At 48.3% G+C, this 7,500-nt stretch overlaps 1 pseudogene; it reads left to right on the top strand.

Annotated features, from left to right (window-relative positions):
• Positions 1-1,827, top strand: part of LOC124621149 — a 4,094-nt pseudogene extending 2,267 nt beyond the window's left edge.
• Positions 1,828-7,500: the final 5,673 nt, after the last annotated feature.

Raw genomic sequence — 7,500 nt, 5'->3', positions numbered from 1 at the left:
TATCCGCAGCAGGTCTCCAAGGTGAAGAGCCTCTAGTCGATAGAATAATGTAGGTAAGGGAAGTCGGCAAATTGGATCCGTAACTTCGGGATAAGGATTGGCTCTGAGGATCGGGGCGTGTCGGGCTTGGTCGGGAAGTGGGTCAGCGCTAACGTGCCGGGCCTGGGCGAGGTGAGTGCCGTAGGGGTGCCGGTAAGTGCGGGCGTTTAGCGCGGGCGTGGTCTGCTCTCGCCGTTGGTTGGCCTCGTGCTGGCCGGCGGTGCAGGATGCGCGCGCCTGCGCGGCGTTCGCGCCCCGGTGCTTCAACCTGCGTGCAGGATCCGAGCTCGGTCCCGTGCCTTGGCCTCCCACGGATCTTCCTTGCTGCGAGGCCGCGTCCGCCTTAGCGTGCTCCTCCGGGGGCGCGCGGGTGCGCGGATTCTCTTCGGCCGCCATTCAACGATCAACTCAGAACTGGCACGGACTGGGGGAATCCGACTGTCTAATTAAAACAAAGCATTGCGATGGCCCTAGCGGGTGTTGACGCAATGTGATTTCTGCCCAGTGCTCTGAATGTCAACGTGAAGAAATTCAAGCAAGCGCGGGTAAACGGCGGGAGTAACTATGACTCTCTTAGGGCCAGCCTGCGACGGTGCAGGCATGGATGAGGTGCAGCGTGAGATCGAGGTGCTGGAGCGCCACCTAATGTGGGAGGGCCACCTCCTCAAATCGTCAACGCAGGTTGGGGAAATGTGGGCGGCGCGCCTACACATCGCCATTGACGGTGCGGCGCTCTCATCTTCTGCCGCCGTCAGTGGCCAACATCAGTGGGTCGCCGACACCAGTCGCCTGCTATCTGGGCGTGAATACATCGACGCCCTCCGCGCCCGCATCAACGCCTTCCCTACGAAGGCACGGCGCAGTCGCGGGCGGGAGGCGGACACCAGATGCCGCGCGGGGTGCCAGGCCGTGGAGACCGCCAACCACGTACTTCAGGCTTGCTTTAGGACGCACGGGTCCCGGGTCAAGCGCCATGACGCTGTAGTGCGTTATGTCGCCCGTGGACTCGCGCAGAGGGGCTTCAATGTCTCTGTGGAGCCCCACCTCCGAACACCTGAGGGCATCCGCAAGCCTGACGTGGTGGCGGTCAAAGACGGCATCGCCCGCGTGGTCGACGCCCAGATAGTCGGAGACCACCTCCGGCTCGACTGGTGTCACTCCCAGAAGGCGGCCTACTACGACACGCCGTCCATCCGGCGTGCCATCTCCAACCTGCACCGTGACGTTGAGGAGGTGATTGTGTCCACCGCGACGTTGAACTGGAGGGGTGTATGGTCTCCAGCGTCGGCGAGGGATCTCGCCGCCTTAGGCTTCCGACCCCGAGAACTGGCGGTGCTGAGCACCAGAACACTACAGAGTTGCTGCAAAAGTTACAAGATTTTCGAGCGTATGACGGCTCCTAGCCCGAAGCAGCGTGTCGGCGTCGGCTAGGCTGCTGGTTATTTTCTTCGCCTTGACTCCTGGGGCCTATCCACAGGAGGAATAAACCGTCTTTGTTCTTCCTTCTCTATGTCTTTAATTTGTGTATGTTGTTTCTTTTCCGCACGTATATATATGTATATTTGTATGTTAGTTTTAACACCTTTTTATTGTGGTAACGCCCTGTAAGTCCCCACCTCGGTGGTGGACATGGCGTGATACACCTGCCACATACAATATGTATATATATGTGTTATTCACTTGTTGAATAAAGACGGCTGTTGAGTAGCCAAATGCCTCGTCATCTAATTAGTGACGCGCATGAATGGATTAACGAGATTCCCGCTGTCCCTCGCAGTGGACGCACGTGCGCGTTTCGGGTCCTGCGTCTTAGTCGTGTTTACCGGGAAAATGTGCTCCGATCTTTATGAAATTTGGCGTAGTGCGTCCGTGAGTGTTCGTACCTAATGTGCGTGAATTTGAAGTTCGTACGAGTAGTAGGAAAATACTTGCGGCAAGTTTAGTGAAAACGCTTTGTGCCGCGCCCGGGAGCAGTTCCTGCCTGTGCTTGCCGCTACGCCTGCAGCGCTGACCGCGCGAGTGCGATACCACATTTTCACCGTCTAATTAGACAATTCTGCTGCAACTGCGGTGAAATTTCGCTCTCAGCAGCGCCTATACATATTACGCTTTCTGTGTAAATCTTATCGTAATACGGCAAGTCGTTTTTATGCAAAGTCAGTTTTTGTGAAAAACGCATTTCCAGCTGCAATGCGCGAATCGTGTAAGTGTTCACACAATGTTTTAAGTACGTAAAAATCCTTCGATACCTTGAAAAGTTAATCAACTCTGTAAATTACTACGAAAAGCGGTACAGTGAAGTTTGATTCCATTTGCTCAAATAGTAACGGAGTGTGAAATACATCCATCGCGTTATGTACTTCAGTGTCATAGAGAAAGGGTTTGCCTAAATATGTATAATACAAATGCCTCACCGTGAATGGAACTACACTACTGGACGCTGGAGTTGTTGCTGAGAAACTGTGGAAGAGACCGTCACAGTAAGTAAGTGGCATTGCCAGTTTTCTGTTAATTTTGTGCCTGTCAGCGCGTCTTTCAAATTTCTTGCGCAGTGGCTCTCAGATTCACTGCACTGATAAACTGACTTAGGTACAATTAATTTAAACCGATAAAGTGGAAGCGTAGACCTCGTCCTTTCAGAACATGTTTGTAGTCTAGTTGTGTGACGCACAGTTGAAGAAATATAACTGCTAATGCAACGTCGTGCGTTCCCACTCGCACGTGTTCTGTAGAATCACTTGCGCGGTGTAAGCAGGAGATTTGCAGCCCCCACTCTGTGAGGAAAATCCTGTAGAGCATAGTTCTCGTAGTCTGGTCTTTCCCCTTCCCTAGTATGTTTTCTGTTCTATTTTATAATGCGTAATTTTACAAATAAAACCACTGAGATGAAGTGATGCGTCTGCTGACGTGCATTTCTGCAGAATTTCCCGCGCGGTGGCAAATCGGGCACCCTGCAGTCTACACCTAGTTGGCAAACGTCTGTAGTGTATAGGTTCCTTTAGTATACTGTATTTTCTTTCTGAAAATGATTTTGTTTTTGTTGTGTGATGAATAATTTAAGAAATAGAACTGTCAATGTAAAGTCGTGCATGCGCCGATGCGCCGTTCCATAGAAATTCCCACGCGGCGACAAAACTGACATTCTGCAGTTCCCAAATTAATTAGAAAATTCTGTATTGAATAGTATCTTGTAGTGTACTCTATGCTCTTTTCGAGAGTGCTTTCAGTGTTCTTGTGTGATGTATAGTTTAAGAAATAAAACTGTCAATGTAAAGTCATGCAGGCACCGACGCCCCACCCTGTAGAAACTCCAGCGTGGTGACAAAACCATCGGTCTGCAACCCTCATTGCAGTTAGCAAAAAATCTTCAGTGCATAGCGTCCTTTAGTTTGCTATATTCTTTTTCTGAATATGCTTGTAGGTTTGTTGTTTGACAGATAATTGAAGAAATAAAACTGTCAAAGTGAGGCCGTGCGTGGGCCGACGCACTGTTCCCTTTCACTATTACGCTGCGCCGAAGCCGGTGTTCTGCAGTCTTATATTAGTTAGGAAAATTCTGTAGAAAATAGCTTCTTGTAGTGCACTCTGTGCTAATTCCGAATATGCTTTTAATTTTCTTGTGTGATTGATAGTTTTAGAGATATACCTGTCAATGTAAAGGCGTGCCGACGCCCGCCTTGTAGAAAATCCAGCGTGGTGACAAAACCGTCGGCTTGCGGCCCTCACCTTAGCTAGTAAAATTCTCTAGTGCGTAGGTTCCTTTAGTATGCTCTATTCTCTCACTGAATATGCTTCTAGTATGGTCGTGTGACGGATAACTTAAGAAATATAACTGTCAATGTAAAGTTGTGCGTGCGCTGACGCGCCGCCCGCTAAAATCTCTCACGCGGTAACAAATCCGGCGCTCTGCAGCCCCCACATTAGTTAGGAAAATTCTGTAGAGAATAGCTTCTTGTAGTGTACTCTGTGCTAATTCCGAATATGCTTTTAATTTTCTTGTGTGATTGATAATTTTAGAGATATACCTGTCAATGTAAAGGCGTGCCGACGCCCGCTCTGTAGAAAATCCAGCGTGGTGACAAAACCGTCGGCTTGCAGCCCCCAGCTTAGCTAGTAAAATTCTCTAGTGCGTAGGTTCCTTTAGTATGCTCTATTCTCTCACTGAATATGCTTCTAGCATGGTCGTGTGACGGATAACTTAAGAAATATAACTGTCAATGTAAAGTTGTGCGTGCGCTGACGCGCCGCCCGCTAAAATCTCTCACGCGGTAACAAATCCGGCGCTCTGCAGCCCCCACATTAGTTAGACAAATTCTGTAGTGAATAGTTCCTTGTAGTGTGCTTTATGCTCTTTTCGAATAGGCTTGAAATTTTCTGTGTGATGGGTAGTTTAAGAAACAAAACTGTCATTGTGAAGTCTGGCGTGCGCCAACGCGCATTACTGTAGAAACTCAGCGCGGTGTCAAAACCGTCGGTCTCCCACCATCACCCTAGTTAAGTAAACTCTATAGTGTGTAGGTTCCTGTAGTGTGTGTGTCATCCGCCGTACAAATATGCTTTTGGCTTTGGTGTGGAGTGCATAGCATAAGAGATATAGCTGATAAAGTTTACAAAAGTGAGTAATCTGCGGTCCCCGCCTTTGTTGAAAACTTTGTAGCTATAGGGTTTTGTAGTGCAACTCATGCGCTTTCCAAATATGTTTACAGTTCAGCTGTAGGATAAGTAGTCTAAGAAATATAATTGTTATTGTAACATCGTGCGTGCGGCCACGCACCGTTCAGGATAAACTCCCGCACGCTCCATACTAGAAGCGACGCCTTCCACTGCCCAGCTGAAACCAATATCAGAATGCGGGATTAAAAATAACCGCGAATTGCGGAGCAGTGGCGCACAGCAGAAGTAAGGTAGCGATAGAAATACTTGAAGGCTGTCTGCAACAGCGAAAGCGGTCGCGTGCCACAGCTGTCCAGGGCGCGGGAGGCTCGTCCCCAGCGGGCCAGTGCATACCTGCTCCAAGGCCGCGCGCCTAGGCTCGTCCCCAGCGCGGCAGCTGCTCGTCGCGCAGCGCACGGCAGCCGCTGCCAACGCACCGAACTAGCTTGGCGTCAGAAAGGCGGCCAGCCCCAAGATGGGGCAAAATAAGGACGCAGATCTAGAAAGTAGTGTTAGGAAAAGCACACAGGTTACAGCCACGACAACCGAAATAGCCGAAAAGTCAAAGACAGGTGATTTGCAAACAATGGTAGAAATGAGGGAAGAGCTAGAAGCATACATGTTCAATGAAAACAACAGGATAAACAACGTTCAAAAGAAATTCTTGTTAGGGAAAATGGCTGCCTATGAACAGATCCTAAGGAAATACGAGATGGAAATAGCGCAGCTGAAAACAGAGCTGAAATGTCTGAAGGAATCTCCCCCAGCAACGGAACAACCACCTGTGAGCTATGCCACTGCAGTCAGCGCAAGCAAAGCCAAAACAGATAGAAAATCTACGCCAAACCAGACCCCAAAAGTCCTTGTCTTTAGACCAGCAGATGGAAAACAGCCAGAGAAAGAGCTACAAGACACCATAAAAGACATTGTAAAAGGAACACTGAAGGACGTCAAGATCACCAAATGTAGGACACTGAAGGATAGTGGTGTCATCTTAGAGGTGCCAAATGACGCTGAAGCAGAGAAAATAAAGAACTGTAGGGAAATAGGCGACTCAGGGATCACAGTAACTGACCCCAGGAAGAAAAACCCAAGGGTGATCCTGTTTGATGTTCCAAGACAAATCAGCGACGAAGAACTGGTAACGGAGCTCTACACAAGGAATCTTTCTTCAATAGGCGGCACAAAGGAGGGTGCTGAGACAGGAATAAGAGCACTATTTAAAACAGGTCCAAGGAACACAGATACCGTAAACGTCGTCCTGGAAATGGAAGCAAAGTTCTGGCATCACCTGATGGCACAAGGACGAGCATACATAAACTGTACCTCTCACCGGCTACAGAAATTTAGCAAGGCGACCAGGTGCTACAAATGCCATGGTTTTGGGCACACAACACAAACTTGCAGAAGTGCTGAAACAATCTGTGGGCACTGCGCAGCACCAGGACATAGCATTAAGGAATGCAGTAATAAGAACAAGGCACCACAGTGTGCAAACTGTAAGCACTGGAAGAAACCACATGACCACTCAATAATGGACAAAAACTGCCCGGAATATGTCAGATTCATGGCGAAAGAAGAACTAAGAACTGAATATGGCCAGTAACACTTCTACGCCACAGTCCCCAGGTCGACAGTTAGATGAGGTGAACACAAAGTCCAGCACCCTCAAGATTCTCCAAATAAATGGGCAGAGATCCAAAGTAGTGCCTAGTCAAGCATCACTTAAGATGGAAGAGGAAAACCTTGATATTGTTCTTATCCAAGAGCCCTATGTAACGGACAATAAAATTAGAGGATATCCTGCAGGTTTCCGCCTAGTATACAGCAGCAACCATGGAGTACCGAAAGCAGCGATAGGAATACGAAACACAAATTTGACCATTCTGCAGATAACCTCCCTTTGTGATGCTCATACCGCTGTAGCTGCAGTAACTGGCGACTTTGGAGAAATATACATAATAAGCCTGTACTGCCAGTTCCATACCCCAATTGACGAATATTTACATCGACTGGATACCATCATCCGCGAAATACATGGAAAGGCCATCATAATTGCAATGGATGCGAATGCCATGTCACCACTATGGCACAGCCGGGACACAGATGAAGCAGGAAGAAAACTAGAGGATCTCATCTTCCAACATGGCTTAACTGTATTAAATCGAGATTCACCACTAACAACTTTCAGTGGGCCAGCTGGGGAAAATAACATCGACGTAACACTTTGCTCAGCAAACATGTCAAGGATGGTCTCTAGATGGACGATTCAAGAGGAATGGACCTCAAGTGACCACAGGGCAATCACGTTTGAGATCTCAAAACAACAGAGGGAGAGGGTCACAGAAGAGCTACTTAGATACAACACCACCTTTGCAAAATGGCAAGTTTTTGACCGCCAGCTGACCACCAGAGTGGAGAACTGGCGAGACACAGCAGGAACAAATGTAAATCATAAAGTAGACCTCCTACAGACAGCAATACTAGAGAGCTGCAAGAAGGCAATGAGAAGAAAAACACTGCTGAAAAATGCTGTACCTTGGTGGAATGAAACACTGACAAAAATGCGGCAGGACACAATTGCAGCTCGACACCGGCTCCAGAATGCACGGCGTGCAAATCGTGAGACAGAAATACTGGTAGCAAAGGCAACCTACAGAAGCACCAAAAATAAATATAACAAGGAAATTACGAGAGCAAAGACAGATACATGGAAAAAATGGGTAAAAGACTGCAATGGCAATGACCCTTGGAAGCTGACTAATAGAATCCTTCGTCCTAAATATGGCACCGAAACTGTCCTCAGCA

This window comes from Schistocerca americana, chromosome 6 (genome assembly GCF_021461395.2).
Source record: "Schistocerca americana isolate TAMUIC-IGC-003095 chromosome 6, iqSchAmer2.1, whole genome shotgun sequence".
Taxonomy (NCBI): domain Eukaryota; kingdom Metazoa; phylum Arthropoda; class Insecta; order Orthoptera; family Acrididae; genus Schistocerca; species Schistocerca americana.
This window is presented reverse-complemented; position numbering and strand designations above follow the sequence as displayed.